The sequence below is a fragment of the Poecilia mexicana genome, unplaced genomic scaffold (genome assembly GCF_051168715.1).
Source record: "Poecilia mexicana isolate PSO_F unplaced genomic scaffold, ASM5116871v1 scaffold_20, whole genome shotgun sequence".
Taxonomy (NCBI): Eukaryota; Metazoa; Chordata; class Actinopteri; order Cyprinodontiformes; family Poeciliidae; genus Poecilia; species Poecilia mexicana.
In genome coordinates, this window is record NW_028263389.1 from 16009245 (window position 1) to 16032230 (window position 22986).

General features: G+C 38.7%; 1 long non-coding RNA gene across 2 annotated transcripts; it reads left to right on the top strand.

Annotated features, from left to right (window-relative positions):
* The first annotated feature begins 582 nt into the window (after window positions 1-582).
* On the top strand, window positions 583-17881 carry LOC148153423 (uncharacterized). Of its 2 annotated transcripts, XR_015761580.1 has the most exons (6): window positions 583-2265; window positions 2355-2464; window positions 2858-2935; window positions 11880-11937; window positions 12026-12116; window positions 17469-17881. It is a non-coding gene; the product is annotated as an uncharacterized LOC148153423 (long non-coding RNA). The 2 variants fall into 2 exon arrangements; XR_015761579.1 differs by having other exon boundaries at window positions 583-2464.
* The last annotated feature ends 5105 nt before the right edge of the window (window positions 17882-22986 follow it).

Here is a 22986-nt window from a genome sequence, read left to right on the forward strand (position 1 = left end):
TCAGTGCTATAGCACAGCTAGCTTATACTGGAAGTTAGAAAAGTATAAATGGGGTTGTTTTTTATGTCACTTTCTATATAGTAACAAGTATGGTCAAATAGTTTATTGAAATTGAGGTTTTCTTAGGTCAATAGACACCAGCATAAAAATATGTACTGTTGGGACAATTCAGTGAATTAAAGAACTATTTCCCACTAGTAATAATTAGTAATAATTAGAAGAATGCATGCTGAATTGACTCACAACTTCTTTAGGAGAAATTATTGCCTTACAGTTTCTCTATTATATATTTTGTTTGTATAACAGAAATGAGAAAAGAAAAAAAAGCTGAAATTTAAAAGTTAACCAGCTCAGACAAAAAGTAGCCACCTTAAAAGCAAACATCTGAACACTGGCTAGTTGTGATTGTTTTTCAGTTTCTGAAAGGTCCTTGAAAGTTGTAAAATCTTTAAATTTCCAAAGCACATCCTTATTTAATGTTTTAAATGTAATTCTTCTTTTTTGGTTTTTTAGCTGGTATCACTGGTGTCATTCTGGGATTTGTTGGTGTGCCTGGGGAGTTCAGGTGTCATTGTGGTGAGACAAAACTACAAATCGCATCATGCAGAGAAAAAATTACTCATCTCAGAAATCATTTGTGTCAATAAATTGTGCTCTTCCTTGTAAACCTACAGAAGAATCCGGCTCCTGAAACTGATTTACTGCCTTAAAACTGCAAGTTAAGACAATTAAAATCAAAACTTTATTGTTAAATTATCCACTACTGTCCCCTTTAACATCAACAAGTGTACAAGGGATTACAATCAATGGCTAAAATCTGTTGTCAATAATTGTTATTAAACTTAAAATATACTAAAGGTATTTTCATTTTCAAGTAAATTAAGCATGAGTCATTGAAGTTTTAACTTAATTTCTGTAATTCATATAGGTCTGAAATTTAACACCATAATGATATGAATAGTATTCCACTGAAACTGGGGAAAACCCTGTCTTGTTTTGGTTTTAGCTCAAACATGATAAAATGTTCAGCAAAAAAAAATCCCCCTGAATAATACTAATAAGAAACAAAACTGAAGAACACCGAAGTTCTGCAAAGTTACAGATAAACAGGCTGAAAATTGACCTTCAAAACACAAACTTTTTAGAAGTTGTTCTTGATTTACATTTTATGCTAAATGGTGCACAAATTAAAGCTAGGTCACAATAGCTAATATAAGCTAACTTATCTAATCAAACAAAAACATGTAACTAGCCCGGATGAATTTAATAATCATATACTGCTAGTAATGTTTTAAGATCTTATTACGTATTTTTAAATCAAAAAGTGGGAAACAATTTGAAATGAAATATTATATTGCTGGATGCATCATTAAGAATATTAATGCTAAGCTAACTTAGCTTATCTAAGATACATTAGCTTAGATAAGTTAATGAAAGCTGACCTGTTAGAATATGTCCTCATCTTAACTCGTCTTTGAGTTATTTTGTGTTATGTGTTCGTGTTTTCTAATTTACTTTGAAACGCACAGCTGCAAGTTCTGTATCCTGTCACTTTCTGTTTATTATGTATATGCATGTTGTACTGCTGTTGTCCACTGGGGGCAATAAGAGCGAGTTTTTTTGTGTAGGCAGCACTGTTCTAAAAACGAAGAAGTTCAACCTAACCGTTAGCAATAAAGTGAACACAGCTGACGAAAAGAAGTGTTCATTATAAACATTTATTACTGAACAAGAAAATGACCTAGCTTAGATTATTAAGTAAACTCATTTACATTTACTAGTTCTTAAAAGCCGATTTTAAATTTTTTTTTTTAAATTTGCCAAGCTTGTTTTGTGTGAATTATTAGCATGGAGTTCTTATGCTAAAGTGACTTTCTCTTGATCACAGTTTATGTCAAAGGGATGGGAGTTGTTTTTTAGTTGGTTTGTGGTCACCTGAGTGTCTGGTATTCTTCAGGTCTGGCAGCACACCAGGTGTAAGCCATCTAACAGACTTTAAAAACCTTTTCTTTGGCCAGCCTCCAAAAACTCTTAGATGTGGTCAGCTGAGCAAAGCAAAGCTCATTAGACTGGATATTGCTCCATGTCACTTTTTATCACCCTTTCTCTTGTACCTTGGTCCCTCCTCTGCATGCTTGAGCTTTTTTGGAAAACACTCATCCAGGGCATTTTTGCCTGTTCTGAGAAGACTCAAGCGAACACACACTGTGCCAGTTCAGGCTTTTTGATTCTGACTTCTGCTCGCTTTCATGTTGGGATCTGGAGGTACAGGAAAGAGGTTAAACAAACACAAAGCTCATTAAAATAAACCTCTGTCAACTCCCACTCCTTTTTCTTTTTTCACTGGTGTACAGGAATGTGCTGTCAGGCGTCACAGCCCACGCAAAGCTTCTGCAGGACTGCAGGTAATGAATGAACTGGGGATGTCCACCCAGTAAGCAGAGCTCAAAGACGACTGCTAAAGGTTGGCTGAGTTTCCCACCACTGTGACACCACATCAGATAACATGCTGTTGTATTTACTGACATGGCTTTTAAGAAATGTTCATATGTATTTCAGTCCTGACCTTTTTCCCACCCATAAGGAGATGTCTTAGTAAATCTTAAAAAGTTTGTGGAAAGTTGTGACATATGTAAATATCTTGGTGATGACCTAAGTAAACTTGTTTACATCTAATTAGAAATATTCACCTATTCTTCTATGCAACATAGCTGAAGTCAATCATATTGGTTGAAGAAAGAAATGTTCACATCTAGTCATAAATTCTCGATTCGACTGAACTTTGACTGGGCCATTCTTATTGTTGTTGTCCTGTTGTCTCAAATCTTTTGCAAATTCTAACATTTTTTTCTTCCAGAACTGGCCTATCCCTGCTGAAGAAAAGCATCCTCACATCATGATGCTGCCACCACCATCTGTGATTGTGTTCAGAGCGGTGAGTTGTCCAAGACGTTTTCTTCCATAGGTTTGCTTTGTGTCCTTCATGAGAAATGTCATACAGGACTTGTTTTCTTTCAACAATAGCTTTGTTACTGTCACTGTTTCATAAAATTCAGATTTGTGGAACGCATGACTAATAATTGCCCTCTAAGCAGATTGCCCCATTCTTAGTACTGTATTTTATTTAGGACTGACTGAGTTGAGGGGGCGGAATGCATATGTATACCACTTTCTGGGTTTTTTTTTGTGATGTTTGTGAAACCCTGTATCCTTTTTATTTCCATTTCACTCTTAGGCTTACACAAAGTGGATCATATCTCGTAAAACAGCAATAAAGAAACATTGACATTTGAGGTGACAAAACATGGATAATTGACTGCATTGTTTTACAGCCTGATAAAACAACTTGTGAAAAGTTTAATGCTAGCTATGTTCCCCAAGGATTTTTCTAGCTTTCGTTGTTACTCTTGGGGTGAAGTAAAGGACAACGGCATTTGCCAATGGATTTGATTTAATCCTCAATTTGTGACGCTTTTCACAAAGTAAATTTTTTCAAGTAAATAACTACTTACTCTATTACATTACCCTGTAACCTTGGCTATCTAGACTTTCCACCCTCATCTATTTCCTGCCTGCATCAGTTCAAAGGAATGCATCTAAATGATAATAACTTTCTTTATTGTCATCATTCAGGGTGTTTTACTTCAGGGAAATGTCTGACTTCATCGTTAGTGTTCACGCCCTCGGCCTTTTGATGTGACTGCTCTGTTTGTTCACCAGCGCCAGCGGTCTGCTTTCTCCCATTCAGCTATCGGCTCACTTTTAAACCCCCACCCCGCCACACACACACACGCATACACACTCCCACGCGCGCGCACACACACACACACACACACACACATGGGCACGCATGCACACACATGCTGGCTGGGCTCCACCAGTGGCATTGTTTGCATTTAACACCAAGAGGTGAGAGGCGTTCAACCTCGTTTGCACATCACGTGTCAGAGCCGCTGCCTGCAGGGCTCAGATCAGGTGAGACTTCTCACCTGCTTCTTTTTTTTTGTTGTTGATTTTATTTTATTTTATTTTTTTAGTTTTTTCTGCTTTTATTAAGCTGTTTCTCATGAACACACACAGAGAGAAAAAAAATTCTGGATGATGTAATCTGCTTTTTCTCCACTTGCTATTCAAACATGCATTTCACAGTTTTAATCAATTGTTATTGATGCAGCTGGAAATGCATCGATGCACCTTCTGTGTAATGCACAGAAGATGCAAAAAGTATGTTACATTTAAGTACATCTGCAGCATTGTTTATCTTAAACAGTTTATAGCATGAAACAACTTACCCATATTGGGATTTGTGTCTGTTTTGACATGCTGACAGAGCCTAAAGGATTTACTCTCTGTCACTAAGAATGTTGCTTCTCAACTGGGTCCGGTGCCTAATATATTGTTTTATCTGCCAATTTTCTTCTGCAGTTCTTTTGGGAAACACTTTGCAGGATTTTATATACTGAACAGCAGCTAGTGGCTATTTTTATTAGCTAGCAGGATTTGCAGGAATGTATTCCTTACAGCATTCTACTATGCATAGAGCATTGCAAAATAACCTTTTCATATTTTGGCTCATTAAATCCACAAACAATGTGTTTGAACCTCCTAAAGCTGCAGCATTTACATAAGCATGATTGGCAGTGTATTTTTGCTGATGGCAGTAGGACTACAGGGAGGAAGTAGAGGAGCTGGATGTTTTTTTCACAGACTATTTGTTTCAGATTATGCTGTCAGGACACAGTCACAGTTTTAACAAATATGTAAAAAAAAACCACATTTTTGTAAAAGTTACATACTGCTGCTTTAATTGGGATTTTGTTTTCCCATCAACCCCGACCTGCATCAGAAATTTATCTGATGTATTTTTCACACGAGGAATGTGTTTTTTACAATACATTTTCAGGTGATGGATAGAGCAGTGCTCCACAAATGTTAAAAGCTTGGCATGTTGTTTTCCTAACCTAACCCTGCAATAAACTTCTCTGTGACTTTCTCCCTGACCTGTCTGCTGCGTTCCTGCATTTTTGTGGTGTTTGTTCTCCATAAAAAGGCAGCATTAAAGCCTGAGTATTTCCAGCAGCAGGTTTAATAAGGACACATCAGACAGCTGGGCTTTAGGTTTGAAGATTTAAGTTTTATAGTCTTATAATTGATGGATATGCTTTCTGTAGCCAGACATTTGGAGTTGCTATTCAGCGGTCAGTCACGCCGTGGATTTAAAGTTAACACTTCGTCCTAAAGTGTGCAATAATGTGTCAATTCAAAGGAGAAAAAGGCAGATGTTTTAGTGGTTTCTGACCAATACTTGATGCACTTCGTGCTCCCTAAGCTATAAACTGTCTAAATGTGGATAGCAGCAACCTGTTGTTAGTGCTGTCCTCATTCAGGCTGCAGTCTGTGTGGTCACACAACTCTGGACTGCACGCAGTCAGCCGCGGAGGCTCATCACCGCGGACTGCTGCAGACGATGAAACCTGCGTCACTCAGGCATCACGGGTGAATTGACGGCGAACCATGAGTTTAACCTCATTCTCTTCTGCAAATGTGAAGAAGAAACAAGTCTGACCACTGAAATGTGAAAAACATAGAAGGTGTTCCCCGGAGCAGAGTTTTGGTTTATTGACTCTTGAATGCTGCCGATATGGTGATGATGTCAGTGAGCTGATGTTTGTGCCAAAAACGGAAGAGGAGCTTGTTTTGTTGTAAAATAGCAAAAACTATTACATTGTATGCAATAATCAATGTGTTTTTATTATTCATTCCACCTGAGGGTTTATGTAATTTAATAACATTTAATAACTTATTGACTCCTTAATTTATTTATTATTTGGATTTTATTTACTTCTATGTTTGTTTATATTAGATAAAATTAATTAATTTTTATTACGCTTTTTATTTAGAATTTTTTACTATAATAACAATTTTATGTTAAGGGATTAGAATATTTCTGGTTTATTGATTTGTAAATATAATCTTTTTTTACTTGTAAGTAAAGGTTTGATTTTATTAAATATATAATAATTTAGTAAAAAAATTTATTAATTAGACTATTTATGCAGATTATTATTATTATTATTATTATTCAAAATTTTTCCAACATGAGTATGTTGTTAGCAATGTTGCTTTACAGCAAAAATTGGATGGATGGATGGATGGATGGATGGATGGATGGATGGATGGATGGATGGATGGATGGATGGATGGATGGAGTGAGTGAGTGAGTGAGTGAGTGAGTGAGTGAGTGAGTGAGTGAGTGAGTGAGTGAGTGAGTGAGTGAGTGAGTGAGTGAGTGAGTGAGTGAGTGAGTGAGTGAGTGAGTGAGTGAGTGAGTGAGGGAGGGAGGGAGGGAGGGAGGGAGGGAGGGAGGGAGGGAGGTTTGCCTCTGTAGTTTTCCTTCTCGTCTTGTTTTAAATGCCAAAAATGTCCTTCTGTGTATGGATGACTCAACTTTGTCAAAGTTGTATTTGCACTTTGCCAGGTTTAATACCTTGAAAAAAAAATTATTTATATATATATAATTTTACTTAGCTATTTTTTAGGTAAGTAAAATAATAGCTATAGTGAGATGGCTTCTGAAACATCCTGCGTGGTTTTAATCTGTCAGAGCTCGTGATTTTACTGTACACCAAGAGGGAAAGTTGCTTTCTGACTCAACTGGTTGCATATATTAAATGCTGGGGATATAAAGCGGTGAGTCTGCAGTGGACCTGAAACTGAGTCACTGCCTGAGGCTGCTGCTGCTACCATTCCTCTTAACTTTAGAACACAGTGGTGGATGACAGTTGTGATAAAAGTAAGCGGAGACTTTCATGTTATTAGAGTGTAGACTGTTATTCAGAGAGGTTTCTGAAGCCAAGAAACAACGAGTGTGAGTCACATAGAAACAGGAACTATTAGAGCTTTGGACAGTTTACATGAAACTATGGTTACTGCCTGATATGTGCTGCTGCTGCACTGCAGAAGCTTGTATATTTTTGACATCCTTGATGTCAGCTTGTTGCTGAAGCAGGATATCTATAAATGCAGACAGTGTAGTAAACTTAGCTTTCAGCCATTGCAAAGCTCATTGACAAGAAATTTCAACAGCTGAAACCAAAGAGAGGAAACACTCAGTTTCCTTGTTCCTCTTGTCCTAACAACCATACATGGCAGGAACTTCATTCACAAATTTGTTCTGTCAACCCGCAACTGAAGGCAGCGACACATTCTGAGATTGCAAAATGCACTGAGCGATGCTTGCACTTTGCAGTTCCTGTTGCACTCCCCTAAAATGGTGCTCATGCATTCAACTAACCCTTCTCTTACAATGTCAATGTTGAGGTTTTGTGTGCAGAAATACAGGATCAGATGCAGCTAATTGAAATCTCACCACTGAAGCTTTCTAGGTGGCTCCAAAGTAATTATATTTTATTGGTTATAATGACATTATTGCATCTTTGCTCTGAGAACTTTTACTACCAAAGGTCTGTGAGGGTGTGCTGGGGGTAAAAATAGAAAAGTCCAGTAAGCCTCTAAAGTGTCTCCATCAGCAAATCTTCAATTAAAATAACTGCTCAGGCTGTCTGTCATTTAATCCCTTTATGTAAAGGATCTGCTTCACGACACCCATGTGCACACATGTGCGAACATGTGCACGTGTGTCCTTTATTTTTGTCTGTGACGAAATCTTATCTCATCACGAGCTACTACAGTTCAGTACATTGTATCTCATCCATCTTCGTTTTTTTTTTGTTTTTTTTTCACTCACATGTGAGCTGTCATAACTCCCCGAAGCAAAGAAACTGCAGATTAAAAGGAGTCCCGACTTGTTGCAGGTGAGCCGTTACCTCTGCGTTCCCAGGACGCTTGTGCAAGACTGCGCTGAGAAAGCCCAACAGTCTCCCAGGCAGCTACTTCCTGATTTTTTTTTTCCCCTCCTCACATCTTGGGAAAGCGCTTTCCAGGAATCATGCTCCATCATTCTCCATCACAGGGTGTTTTTATTTCAAATTACCACTACGTATAGGCGGAAAGGCTGTAAAATTAGCAGACATTTAATCAAAGAAAGTGTTATTATACGCCTGAAAGTGAGCCTAATGGTTAGAGTAAACACCCTGCAGATACACACCAAGCCTCTGTCTCCTGAGCTGCCATTCTGGATGAACTCTGATGGGGTTATATTAAAAGGCTCAGTTACTCCTCCCTGCTCATTCAAGGAAGCTGAAATATAGACTGGTACACCCTCTTCTACTGAGCCTTTAAACTATGAAGGAATTAGGATTGGATTTCATCTGTAAGCACAATCCCAGTCGTTTTTAATGTGGGTCGCTGCGTTCTGTCTTAAGTGGCTTTCAGGTATCAGCCTCTACCTCCAAATATCCTCCTGGATCATTTATAGTCACTAAAATATATTGTTGCTTGTCTTGAACCCTTTTGCTGTCGAGGCAAAAGGGGTCAAGGTGCTGCTGAAGTTCTTCATGGCAAAGACTCGGTAAGATTTCAGAAAGCTTCCTCAGAGTTCACAGGATCAGAATAACAATCAGCTTTATCAGCCAAGATTGTGGGCATAAACAAGGAATTTAACTTCGGTCAGTGTACAGACGTTAAGGCTGCAGCAGGTAATTTTTAATTAAAGAATATTTTTTTACGACATAGTTAAAGCGTGTCACCATGTTGTGATGTTAAACCTCCTTCCTGAGTTACTGTTACCATCTGAAGAAATGGTCAGAAACAACCAATCAGCCAGGAGGAGTGTCTTAGTGCTGTCAATCAGCCTCATGTATGTGCAGCTATATTTGCTAATGGCACAGAAACAATTAACCATCCCAGAAAATGTTTATCCGCCGTCATCAGTGGCTATGCTAACTAGCATGAACATTCAGGACAAGCTCTGCTATCAGGAAGAAGCTGTAACATAGGAGCGATGAAGGGAAGAGGAATGAGCAGCTTGTACACAAGCATGATTGGCAGAGCTAAGACTCTCCTCCATCCTCTGATTGTATTTTTCTGCTTAGCACTACGAGAAGTCAGAGGAGCTCAATTTCTTTCACAGATTTTCTGTCTCTATCCTGAAGTCTTAGTCAGCGTTGTGAAACGTAGGCCCATCAGTACTTGTCCAAGTTTGGTGAAGCTGTGGTCCTGTGGATTAAAAATAAACCAGAGTTTTCACACCTCCACCACACAGCTTTACGCTTGGTATGGTGTGTTGCACCAAACATAGTGCCATGCTTTATGACCATACATCTCTGCTGTGGTCTCAGTTATTTCAAACTAGTTGGAATAACTACCAATGAGTATTTTACATCACTGTGAAGAAACTTTGATTTGTTCTCTTTGACCAGGACATCATTGATGTGTTTTTGGTTTTGCCATTTTTTTTCGTTTGAGCTATTCAGAAGAGTGCTTGCTTGTGTGCTTTGGAACTTTATCTGGCAGAATTAATGTCACAGAATGATGGCTGGACATTTTCCAGCAGGGTTTTCTGGTAGAGAGTAGGATTAATGGTTCTGCTACTAATGGTAAATGGTCCAGGTCAGGATTTAGCAGGACATCACCACCATGTTGTCAGTCCTAAACTTGGTGGACCTTTGTGTTTTTTGTCCTCGTTGGTTTTGGCCAATTTCTCTTGAATTTCTCGGTTTATATCATTTTTGCTGAGTCTCCTTCTTATTGTTGAATCGTGAGAACTAAACTTACCTGGGTTAAGTGAAGTCTGCAGTGCTATAGTTATCTAGGTTATTTTGTTACCTCCTCTATGAGTAGCTGCTGCACTCTGGAGTGATTTTGGTAGACCTACCACTCCTGGAAAGGTTCACTGCTCCGTGTGACTCTATTTGTGGACATTGGTTCTCTTCCAAAGCCTTAAAAATAGTGAAATAACCCAACGTTTCTTATCTGTTGGGTGTGATTAGTTGCTTTTTGAGGTCATCGAGTCTATTTTCTTGTCACCAGAAGGGCAGCTGTGTGAAAAATCTACTCGACCAGTTTTTATAACACCTCAAATAGAGATGCAGAAATTTCCACTTTGGTCTTGAAAGGAGCTCATTCTTTGAGGAACTTTGGTTTTTAAGACAAAGGATGACCAAATAATACTTTGGGTGTAACACCATATTGTGGATCCAAATGCTAACCCTTCAGTCATTCATGCAGGTCGACTTATGACTTCTTTTAACATTAGCAGCTACCAAACTGTCACTTAATTTCCTCAAAGACTTTCTTCTGACTGTAGTTTTTCCAACGTATGATACATTCACTTTTTGCAGATTAGTTGATTTGTTCATGGTTCAAGGTGTTTGTAAGAACTCCCACCTGTGTTCTTGTTTTATCGTGAAAGAGTTAAACTTTCATGGTTCAGTAGTTATAAAGTTATTTCCCTTTGTCACCCAGCAGCTGCAGCGGTAACAGAATCTAGTCAGATATTTATTGATTCTAGTGAAATAAAACCAAGAGGCCGTTGATGACTTTGGAAAACGTATCATTTAGGTATTGAAATTTTCAGTTTTACTTAATCTATTCTGTTCAGCATCTTCAGTCTGAGTCATTGTTAGGGGAAGTTGTCGCTGTGTGTATGCATATCTTTTTTGTTGTGAAAAGTAGTGCCGCTTTTATAGGGTGTCATTTAGATTCAGACAGTGTGTCTGGGGCTGACCCTTATCTGCAGAGCAGTCAAAGAGGGGAAATATCAAACTATAACAGCCTGCTAACTTGGGCTCATTTTCTGTTTCTGTTTCTCTACTTTAGGGGAAACATTCTTGCTCTTCTGAAAAGTGTTAATCTGAACTATGCAGTGCTACGCCGATGGTATGTCTTGACACAATTGGAAGAAGTCAGGGCTGATCTAAGAGGATGTGTGCAATGAAAAGTGGTTTACACTACCTCCACGCTCACAGCGGGGAGTGAATTACCTTAGCGTTTACACAGATGCTGGCATTCAGACAGGGCCATGAGAAAGGCGAACGACGGGGGATCAGGTTGCAAAGAGTGCATGATTTTTTTTTTCTTTCCCTGAATTTGCCTGTTTTCAGCTTGACGCTGGTCCAACGTGGGTTTGTCATATGGGTGCCCTCCTGGGGTTTTCTTTCTGGGAATGGGTCAGACGGTGAGAGTGTGTAAATGCCGGGTTAAGCAAACTAACATCTGCGCTGATTTTCCTGACATGGGCTTCACACCTTGTGGAATGTGAAAACAGAAAGACGAAACACGCACCGATTACAGCCTGTTTCTCTTGCTGAAAGTCTCAGAGAAGGCATATGGTTTAACATTTAAATTGCACAACAGCATAGGAAGTTGCTTCACAGGATTTTAAGAAGAAAGTAAAGCTGCTCAGTCTCATTTTGATGCGGTAAACCACTACTCTGCAGCTTGAACGCTATCGTATCTCGTGTAAATGCCTCATGCATTGAGCCTTTTAATTTTACCTCAGTCCTTGCTATGTTTGTTGTCTCACTGACACTTCTAGGAACAGTGCTAGTCTTCAAAGAATGTAGATCATATTCTTTGCTGTGTGGCCCTAAAATAACACAGCAGTTTCCTTTTTGCATCAGCTTGCAAGTTTGATAGACTCACTGTAACTGCGCTACAGCTAAACAACTATGAGTCAATGCAGATATTACAATATGGTGACAACCTCTGTTTAGTTTAATATTCTTTTAAATCCAGTGAAACTACCTTCCTGCAGAAGTCACCTAATTTGTATCTAGAGTCCAATTATAATAAACCCAACTCTGGATAAGCTGCAGAATTTGTTGACCAGACAACAAAACTTCATGCTTCCCACAAGTCTGGCCTTTTTGGGAGAGTGGCAAAACGAAAGCAACTGACGGGAAAACAAAAATTAAATTAGCAAAAAAATTAAGAAGTCCACTAGACAGAGATGATTGTTCCCCTTTGTTTCTTTCCAGGAAAGGCCTGATGAGTGGCAGGAAGACTTATGGAGGAATCCATAAAAATTGACTGCAAGTAAGTATTAGCTAAAAGTGAAAAACAAGTATTTACTTCAGGCCCGATTACTACTTGAAGCAAGTGAATCATCTGTGGTCTGCCTCAGGAAAACCGCCCCTCTAAATACTCCTCCTGATTGCTCCCTGATGAGCTCCAGCTGCAACCAATCCAGCTGTCACACCCAGGAGAGAGAGAAGGTAGGAGGACCATGTCCACATACACCCACAGCCCGAACACTGTTTGGCGAACCCAACCACACCTACATGAACTGCACGTCACCTTGAAGCACGGTGGTGGGAACATCATGAGCAATCCTGAACATGCAGACAAAAGCAACAATGCAATGGTTTTTGATCAAAACACATTCATGTGTTACAATACCCTTGATCTAAATTGAAATGAGAATGTTACGCAATGCTCGAACCATCTGATCTTGAGCTGCTTTGCGAAAACACAATGGCTTCAGCCCGCAAAAGACGCTCAGCTGTAATTACACCAGGAGACGATTTTACAATGTTTTGATGCAGGGAGGCTGAACACAAATACACAAAAGTCTCTCCTTTCATTTGTTAGCAATTTTAACAAGCTTTTCTTTCACTTCAGAATTGCACACTGGTTTCTTCCACATAAAATCCAAATAAAACATATTCAAGTTTGTGGTTGTAAAATGTGCAAGTGGAGAAAAGTTCAAAGTTTTGTACCGACTTTAGAAGATTAAATAAATTTCATATGCATCTCTGCGTCCTGACTTCAGAAGTCACTCATCACAACTGCAGATATGAAACCAACTATATCGAAACAGTAAATGATCAAGGCTTTTAAAAGTTTGCCTTGCCAAAATTTACCTGGCAGACGCCCACCAATGTGTTCAAGACTGGGCCAGTTGGACAACATGCAAGAAGCTGCAATCTGAACCCTGGTTCTGGTATTTAAAGGCGTAAACAACCCAAACAGTGCAACACTAGAGTGGAAATGCATTACTATACTATGAGCTCATTATCTCACCATACAGTGGTTTTAATCATTAAGCAGGGATGGTGGCGGTTTTAGTTTCAGTGAGATCACCCTGACTACAAACTGTCCACTCACATTACAGTTAATACAAACCTTGTATTTCCATTCACTGCCCCACAGTCACAATATTTGCATAGTGGAGCTTGCAACAACCTTTAAATGCTAAGCAGCAGATAGTTAGAGACAGAAAGAGAGATGCAGATATTTGTATTGATTAAGAGACATAAACACTGTTTTGTAAGACAAGTAGATCTAATTCAGTCCAGCAGAATACAATAATATAGATGGATTCAAATTCAGCTGGCATTCAACATGCATGTCAGGTTCTGATGCTGTAATCTGAACTTCAACACTGCAACACTAGAGTGGAAATTCATTATTATACTATGAGCTCATTATCTCACCATACAGTGGTTTTGATCAGAATTAGATCTGCTTTATAAGACAAGCGGATCTAATTCTCGGTCCAGCAGAATGGAATCGTATAGATGGGTTCAAATTCAGTTACACACAGTGCAGTTCTGTCCTATTTAAAGTACAGTGCAGTCCAATTCAGTTGTTGAAAAGTTATGTACAGTGGATGGCTGTAATCCCTGAAACATTAGCAAGCATGTGGAAACAGTGGAAAGGAACAACTCCCATTTGACAGGAAGGAGCCTGTCACAGTTGATTAGTTTCAGAAGGATACAGCTAAACAGATTATTAATTTATCAGTGTGACTAATAGTGGATCTATTACATTAGGAGCTGGAGGATAAATGCCTATTAGACAATAGTTATTTACAACTTCAACACTTCAGTACCTCTTGATCGTCTTTACTTGGATTTTCTGAAGCTTCTGTGCGTCTGTTGGGGTCTCAAAGCTCTGAATTTCAAAGTGTGCTCAAATGATTTATGAGGTCTTAGTTCTGAATTGGAAAAAAGTAGACCACTCCATTTGCTCTAGCAAGTCAATTTCAAGTTGGAGTTTATGTTCCTGATGTCTTAAGCATGAGTAGAGATAGGAAGGAGCCAGAGGTGGATAGATGTGGTCTGTCTTGGTGAGGTAGGAGCAGAGCCAAAAGGTAGGCGTCTTAATTTAAGGATCCATGTATGTGGATTTTTATGTATTTGGCAAACATTTCTTTCAAAAATGACTAACAAATGAAGGTACAACAGTGCAAATATACTATCTGGCATTCAAAGGGAGCAATAAAACACAGTGACATCTGTTTGGTTAGTTTGAAACCTCAAAGTTCCCTAAATCACATCCGATTGACCCGGTTTATGACTTCCCAACTAATGGGGTCCACAGATGGACAAAGATTCAACTCTAAGAGCTGGAGGAAATGTTAATTAAACATCACTGGTGCAGCTCCACCTCTTCATTTTTCTTTGCTCTAGATTATAAATTAACTAAAACAACCTGCTTTACTTATTACATCAGTTCTCTTTTCTATCACATCATAAAGAAAGGCCTTGTTAGGAGGTTGTATTCATAACTCTGGGAATCAGGATGCCATCAATTACTAATTAAGCTTAATTGGTTACTAATTAACTTAAGATCGGTTGGTTGACCAGAAGATTGGCCAGTTGGTTAGTTAGTTAGTGATTGTTGCTTAGTTGGTTAGTTGGCTTGCTGACCAGAATGTTAGTTAGTTGGTTGACCAGAAAATTGAGTGGTTGGCTGGTTGGTTGGTTGGTTGGTTGGTTGGTTGGTTGGTTGGTTGGGTGGCTTGCTGACTAGAATGGTGGTTAGTTTGTTGACCAGGACATTGGTTGGTTGACTGGTTAGTTGCTTCGTTGGTTGGTTGGTTGGTTGGTTGGTTGGTTGGTTGGTTGGTTGGCTGGCTTGCTGACTAGAATGGTGGTTAGTTTGTTGACCAGAACATTGGTTGATTGACTGGCTGGTTGACCAGAAAATTGATTGGTTGGCTGGTTAGTTTATTGACCAAAAGGTTAGATGCTCGGTTGGTCGGTTGGTTGGTTGCAGAATGATTGACTGAAAGTGAGAATTTAACTTTAACAAAGACATTTTTAGATGTTTCTCTTATTAAACATTTAAAAATATATACTGGTTATGAACATTGTTCAAAAGTGTTTTGGGGAAAATCTCTTTCAGGTAGGAAAAAGCAACGACAGCTTAAGAAACCTGCCAAAAAAAACCTTTTGAACTCTTGGTGTCAGGTGACCTTTTCAGAGAAAGAAGTTGAGAAACAATTTCAGATTTAGGTCAGAGATTTTCCTTGCACTTAAACATGACATCACAGGACTTCCTGATCTAATAATGCTTCCAGCAGCCTTATTATGTCCATTTAACTGGATAATGGCAGTTCACTGGATTTGTGGAGTCTCAGTGGAGACAATGAGGACACAGAAAGGCAGCTGCTCTGTCCCTCGTGACGTCTTTTCTCTCGCACACACACATGGAGAAACCACAACTGGAAGCTTGTAATTTTCAGCCTGGTGGCGTTTATGTCTGATCTAGCTTTTGTTGTATGGGCTGAGTATAGTTGTGGCAAAGCAGCATAGAATCATGCACATCCACAAATGACAGCTCAGGCTCAGAGGAGGCTGGGTTCACAGAGTGCAAACATCACAGCACGCAAAATTAATGCACAGTTCCTCTTTTTACTATCAACAGATCAGATGCAGATGGAAAAAAAAAAAAAAGGTCAGCTACGACGCAGAATTTTATGAATCAACGTGTAGTAAAAGATCCTGTCCTCAGTAATGCCTGCAGGGGAATAACGCTGTTGACCTCATGAAGGACCGTTCTTTATTTAAACTGAATAAATCAATTATTGTCTTTGTGCGCAGTCACAGCCACGAGATGAAGTCCCGCTATAATCTGCCACCATGTTTGTTAATAGGCTGATTATGATGGCTGTGGTTGTGAGGATCATGTGCGCCAGTGTGACAGACAGTGAATGGCTGGCTGTGTTGGCTCACAGAGGAGGAGACTCTTGGATGAAGGGAACATGAAGGGCTTTCTCTATCTCTGCTGTGCACACAAATATGCATTTCATTACTAACTTTGGACAGGAATAGCTCCATGCCTCTGGTTTTTGGGCTTAAGGCCACCTCAGCTGAGCTCTGACCTGCACGAATGTCATTCGTGGAATCCTCTCCAACAGTTTACTCTTGAAAACTTAACAGCGAAGAAATGAAAATTTGCGCAAAACCTTAAAACCATGACTAACTTCTTTGTATTTTAACTTCCAAGATAAACTTTGAAGACCATAAAAAAAACCCGCTGCTTTAATGTTTTACAGGAAAGTCTTAGACTTACTGAAAGCCACAAATAAACAGAGTGACGCAAAACAATCATATAGTTATGCACGTTCTTTTAATAGGTACAAAGACCTGGAAAATATCTGATAATTAACTTGAGCATTGAAGTGTAACATTATGTAAGCCAAAATGTGCCAAATGACTAAGAACAACAGCAATAATGATCATTTGTAAAAAGGAACAAGGAAACAACTGTGAACACTTAAAAAAATGTACCAACAAGTTGTATCAGTATCACTTTAATATTGTCCCTGTATGAAAATTTTCCTTGTAGCCAGATGAAAAATTTAAAAATGAACCTAAAGCATGAACAAAAATATCAATCAAACTAAAACGAGAAAGCCCAATCACATTTTAGAGTTATCTGAATAATGGCCTCAGTAATAGAACTGTTTTTCCATGTGTTGGTCCTTGCTTAGGTGGTCTGAATCTTTTTCCAGATGGAAGGAGCTCAGATTTGCCATGCCGTGGATAATAAGGGGCCTGGAGAATGTCTTTCACTCCGACTGATCAAGCAACTGATCAGGTTCGAAATCTGAGTGATGGACTTTGACCTGAGCCTCCAGAAACATGTAAACACAATCACAAAGTCGGCCTTCTATCACCTGAAGGACAGTTCTAGGATTAAAGGACTAATGTCCCAGTAAGCTCTAGAGAAACTCCTCCATGTGTTTATCTTTAGTCGTATTGATTACTGCAACCTCGTCGTCACAGATCCGCCTAAAAAGCCAATCAGACTGACCCAGAATGAGCTTGAATTCTCACTAAAACTAGCAAAAACAGAGCACATCTCAGACCAGAGACTTTAAAATACTTTTGTTGGTTTATAAGTCACTGAGCGGCTAATGACCAAAATACTTTAAAAAGCTTTCTCAAGTTTCCTGGTTCTGGTCTATTCACCAATCCCTGAATTAGAGCCAAACATGGAGAAGCAGCATTTAGTTTTTATTTTCATTTAATCTGGAATAAACTTCCATAAAACTGTAAAACTGCTGAAACACTGAGGTCCATTAAATTAAGGCTAAAATGTCATTTCTTTATACTTGCCTTTGGTTAATAACAATTATTGTTTTCCTTTACTTTAATGTTTTTGCTTGTTGCTTTATTTTCCTTTTAATTAGATAAAGCCATTTGAATTGGCTTGTAGCTGAAAATGTGCTATACAAACACGCTTTAAAAATGTTTATATTACATCACGCAATGTCGTACCAATAATTTTGTCAGTTCTTTTACTATTGATATTTACTGTCTGTTTACTGATAGGTTAAGATGGTGGAGATGACGGCTGAGTTCAGAGAACATCCACGCTGCTTTCTCATCCTGAACAACTCTGAGGATTTTTCCTGGTTCCTTTGAAACCATCTTATTTCTGTGGTCCTCACACATTGACTCTATTCAGAGGAAATCCCAGCAGAGACTGGTACAAGAAGTACAACCTACAGAAGGAGCTGTTGGACTCCTTTTTCCTGTGCACATCCATCACTGAGTGGTTTGGCTCATCCACCAAACAGGACAGAACCAGAGCACATAACTGGGAGAGGATCATCAGGACTGGTATCCCTTTAATGGTATCTAAAGGTTGGTGGACTGGAATACCTTCTAAAATATATATACAAATCTTTGGTTTTTGTGACATGTAAGTTTTAAGTCTTGCAATAAAATCTTCCACCACCTAACCAAGTGAGTCATTTGTACATCACAAGATAACACATGTACAAGGGAAAAGCCTACACAAAGATGCAGAAATGCAATGTGCAGCAAAACAAAAAAAAATCTTTAAATGGGAATGAAAATAAACAGACATGAAACAGGTCAAATGAAAACGAAACTACATACAGCTCTGGAATAAATGAAGAGACCACTTAAAATTATCAGTTCTCTTATTTTACTCTTTATAGGTATATGTTTGAGTAAAATTAATATTATTTTATTCTATAAACTTTTGACAACGTGTCTCTGAATTTCCAAGCAAACATTTTGTATTTATTTGCAGAAAATGAGAAATTGTCAAAATAAACAAAAAGATGCAGTGCTTTCAGATCTCAAATAATACAAAGAAAACAAGTTCATATTAATTTAGAAATAACAGTACTAATGTTTTAACTCGGGAAGAAATTATAAATCAATATTTGATGGAATAACCAGGAGGTTTTCTTTGGGGTTCAGTGCAGTGGGCTCTGAGTTTTTTCAATTTGATCCAAATTTACCACTAAAACACGAGGAATAAAAGTTCACACAAAATAACATAAAAAAGAACAAAATAACAACAAAAAGATGTAATTATCAACAAATTAACAAATTCTAAATAATGTAATTTTGCTCTAATCTCTTTACCTCTTTACAGCCATGGAAGAAGGTGGATTTCTTTGTGTCTCTTGAACTTTTGGTTTCATCCTGTTGAAAAATCCAACCTTTTTTCACCTTTCTGGTACATCAAAGAGAAGCAAGCCCAGAGCATCACAGGTCCTCCCCCATGCTTGAGCGCAGCCATTTGTCCGTTACTCATTCCTAACCCGTTTGTGGTGTTTCATCTGGTTAACAAAAGCACTAGCAAACACCAGGTTATCTTACAGATGAATCATCTAAGTGTTGTGCCGTTTAAGAACCCAGTTTTCTCAAAATGAAACTGTTGCAACAGCTCTCAAGCAGTGACTTTAGATGATTGCTTTCCTTCCAGAAATTTACTTGTAAAATCCACACACACCTTTCCTTATGTGATGTTCTCTTGTGTTGCCCATTTTGAGGCATGGCGGACAGGAACGGGCCACTATGTCCAATCATATTTATATCCCAAGATATCTGGGCTACTTTTAGGAGCGAAAGTTGTTGGTTCAGATTTCACAACTTAAAGATAGCCATGTCAGCAAAATAAATCCCTCCGCACGGCGACCGCCGGCTGCCTGGGAGGTTTTGGAGGTCACACTGCTATCTAATAACTAGCCTCCATAGTAAGTGAAGAACTGAGACAAAGGCATTTACATAAACACATACACTAGCCTGGGTCATTAATTAACAGCAGCTTGAAGCAGAAATACCACTGAAGGTTCTTTAAATGAGTCCCCTGGATAATCATGCAGCAGCCTGTTTACCATTTCAGTCTGTTTCACGCGACCTTGGCAGGTCATGAAGGTGACCGCTCTCCATCTTGAGCCACTGAAGGTGGTACGTGGCTCTCATGCTAATCAGTGAGATGAAAACCTTTATAGATTCAAATTTTAAAACTCTTTTGGTGTTTGGTAGTTGGATCTTGAGTGAAACTACAAGACTTGAGAGTGTGCTTACACCCTCAGAGCGACATAGGTTGCTGTGAAAAAAGATTTACCCCTTATAGATCACTTCCGTTTTTGCTTCTTTTTTTTGTCACACTTCAATGTTTCAGATCACCAAACTAATTTTAATTTCAAGCAAAGATGCCATTTTCAAATATGATTTTTATTTTATTAAGAGAAAATGTTATCCAAACTACACTAGCATTGTGGGAAAGTATTTAAACCTGGACTTGGACTAGGACATTTCAATATGTTCTTGAGAAGACAAGCAGGAAAGCAGGAAGGAAGGAAAGAAAACACTAGAAAAAATCTACAGGAAGGAAGTGAGTGATTCTGTACAAGAAAATGCAGTAAAAGTATAACATTCAGTGAGCTTTTTTGCCAGAGTTAATATAATTTGTCATATTTAAAACCAGGAAGTTCCGAAAGAATTGGCAAAAAATCTACATTTATAGTAAAATAATATAAAAGTTGGTAGTAAATTGTATTTCAGAGAACTTCACATGACTAGTCAAAGTTTCTGTCAATGATACATATATTTTTAGATATTTTTGGCATACCATACAAAAAAACAGAAATTTAAATCATTGTTCTCATTTTGCACATTTTTGTTCCATTTTCCAATTTGCATTCCTTCTTTTTTTATGCCAAGAAAATTTAAGCATCATTTTTAAAATTTTCATCAATGAAACTCGATCCAAGGCCTCTCAGATCATTCACACCTTCATTTTTTTTTTCAAACTGCAAATAAAGACATTTCACAAGTCCACTAAAAGACAAGTACAGACAAGACTGCTCAGAGAAATGTTCAGCATTTTAACTGCATAAGGGGTTTGGTCAAAAGGTTTGCTTTGAAAGGATTCTCGCTGAGTGAATTTGACCTGAAGTGTCAAAATGTCAGTCATAAAAATGCTAGTAAACCACTCAAAACAAATCAAACAAACAATGGTCTCTTTGAGCATTTTGAATAAAAAGAAGATAGTTTGCAACATAGATTTTTACAGTTTTTTTTAAAGACGGCAAATTAACTCCAGCTCCTTTTATCGCTTCCTTGTAAAACACGAAGGTGGTAGGGTCATGATGTGGAGCCTCTGTGCTGCAAAAGTGATTGGGAAAATTACACCTTCTGCAGTCTGGACTTTCCAGAAAAATCAGGCGTCCAAATGTGCAGCCATCATGAAACGGCATTCCTCCAGTGGCTCCAGGTCAGCAAGGTGGCGGAGAGACCACCCCAAACCTCTGACCTGAGCTTAACCATGGCAGATATGCAGATTGCTCCACACCCAGTCTTCCGGCCCCTCCAACCACTCTCTCCTTCAATGTATCATTTGCTGGGTCGTAAATCTGTCCAGGCCTCACAGCAGGAAGCTGGTTCACCCTCCTGCAGGATTGTTCAACCTTATTGTCCCGTCCTTCTCCGATACAGAGACCCACAGCTGCTGCGTGGACATTTTCATCCCTCACTGTCAAATCGTGGCACTCACCCAAATCCAGCAGTAGCTACTTACTAGAGAACCGCCGCTGCTGCCAGGAACTCTGCAGGAACTACGCTAGATGTTCCACATTAGAGTCTGATACCAATACTCCTGTTGCTGGGTAAAGTTTCTGCTGTTTTATTTTTATCAGCAGAGACAACTTGTGCACTATTTCCTTTTTGTTTTATTTTTTTTAAATTAGTTTATCTTGCAGAAATATTCATACTCGTAAAGCTTTACTGCATTTTTGCCATAAACGTAAATTTAAAGGGGCAGTATTCTATATTTTCCAGGCATATATTGCCATTTTATAGCTCAAACTAGTAACTATATCAACTTCAGTTGCTATAAAAATACTGTACATATAAAAAATACAGCAATAAGTTAAAAGAAATTTGACAATATAGCATTTTGAAAATAGGCCTCAATAGGCCTCCTTCTCTTTAAGAAACTCCTGCTCTTTCTGACAAGCCACCTTTTCTTTTCCAAATTTGTTGAAACTGTCACTATATTGTGACGGTTTGTTATAAGGGAGATAATATTTTAAAAAATTGAGCTTGTCTGCCTTCTCCTAGTTCTCCCATCGCTAACTAGAAATAACCAATCAGAGCCAGTAGGCGGGTCTTAGCGCTGCCAATCACAATCTCATGATTAGAACAAGCCTCTGAATTTTTCAGAACTCTGGAAATTGTCTTATAACCTAAACCTTCTCCACATCTTTCTGCTGGGTTCTCTAGGTCTTGATGCTCAGTTCAGATTTTTTGCCAAAATCCGATTTTTTGCATTGCTGTTCATTCTAATAAAACCCAACCACAAAGAGATTTCTGTGTGAACAGTGATGAGCCCAAAGTGACCCGTATACGCAGAAGAAGAGACGTCACACAGCTTACAGAAGTAATAATAGATAGAGACGATTATGGATCAATTTTGAAGTTTATTTAGCAATGGGATCCGAAAATATAATCATGAGCATAACAACACAAAGAAAAGTAATAAAAAAGAAAGCACAACTGATAGCAGCAGCATTTTGTGGAGTATTGACTGCAACTTTTGCATGAAGAAGTCTGTTTGGATGCATAATCAGAGCCAGAAGTGGTCGGATTGTGATGCGATGTGACATCTTTCATAAGTTTGTTATCATAATTTTCAGCCATTACATCCTGATTTACCGCATCTGGCCTTTTCTGGTGCAGAATTATAGCGCATATCTCATATCAATGATATTAAAGTCAGATAAAAATGCAGCATAACTGTTGAGACTGCAGACATTTTGAAAGCAATCAGATATTTGATTTAGTACCAAATATGGAAGTGTCATAGATCAGATATTTATTGGGGTTAAAGGATTGAAAGTGCGTTGTTCAGAAAGCGGTGAAAAAGTCCAATTTTTCACCGCATATAGGTAAAACAAAAAAAGCAGATTTGTGTTGAATTTACCTGCTGTGTAGGCTTAAAAACCTCTGAGGCCTTCACAGGACAGCTGGATTTTATTGAAGTGTATCAGACTGAAGAGGGCTTTTCATGTTTTCATTTATAAACACCATGAAAACTAGTTGATACCCTTACTAGTATGAGCTACTTTATGTTAGTTTATCACAACCTTCTAGTTAAATTAACTCGTTTTACAACAATCGGATGTAGGACTGAGACGACCAAAGAGCAGTGGTTTATGGTCTCTAATCTGGCTCATTTATCTGTAGGCCTTCGGTTTTGCTCTTACAGCTCCTTGATACTGGAGGCACCTGGGTCGGTTTTACTCTAAAGTCTCCAAGGTTTCGAATGCTGTAAGTGTTTGACCGGTGTTCATCTAGAACAGTCAGGTTGGGCAAGACCCAGCAGCTCTTGCAAAACAACATGTCACAACTCTGAAATGGCAAGATAACCGGGAGACTGGCTGCCTTGGAGTTTTGAAAGGTGGCGTCATGATACGTTTGACGAGAACCAAAGGAAGAAAGGAGAAGGACGAGCGTTCAGGGATGACCGCTCCAGATGGCGAAGCTGTTGCTGACACCCGGCGTCGGAGCAGGGCTCCTGCCG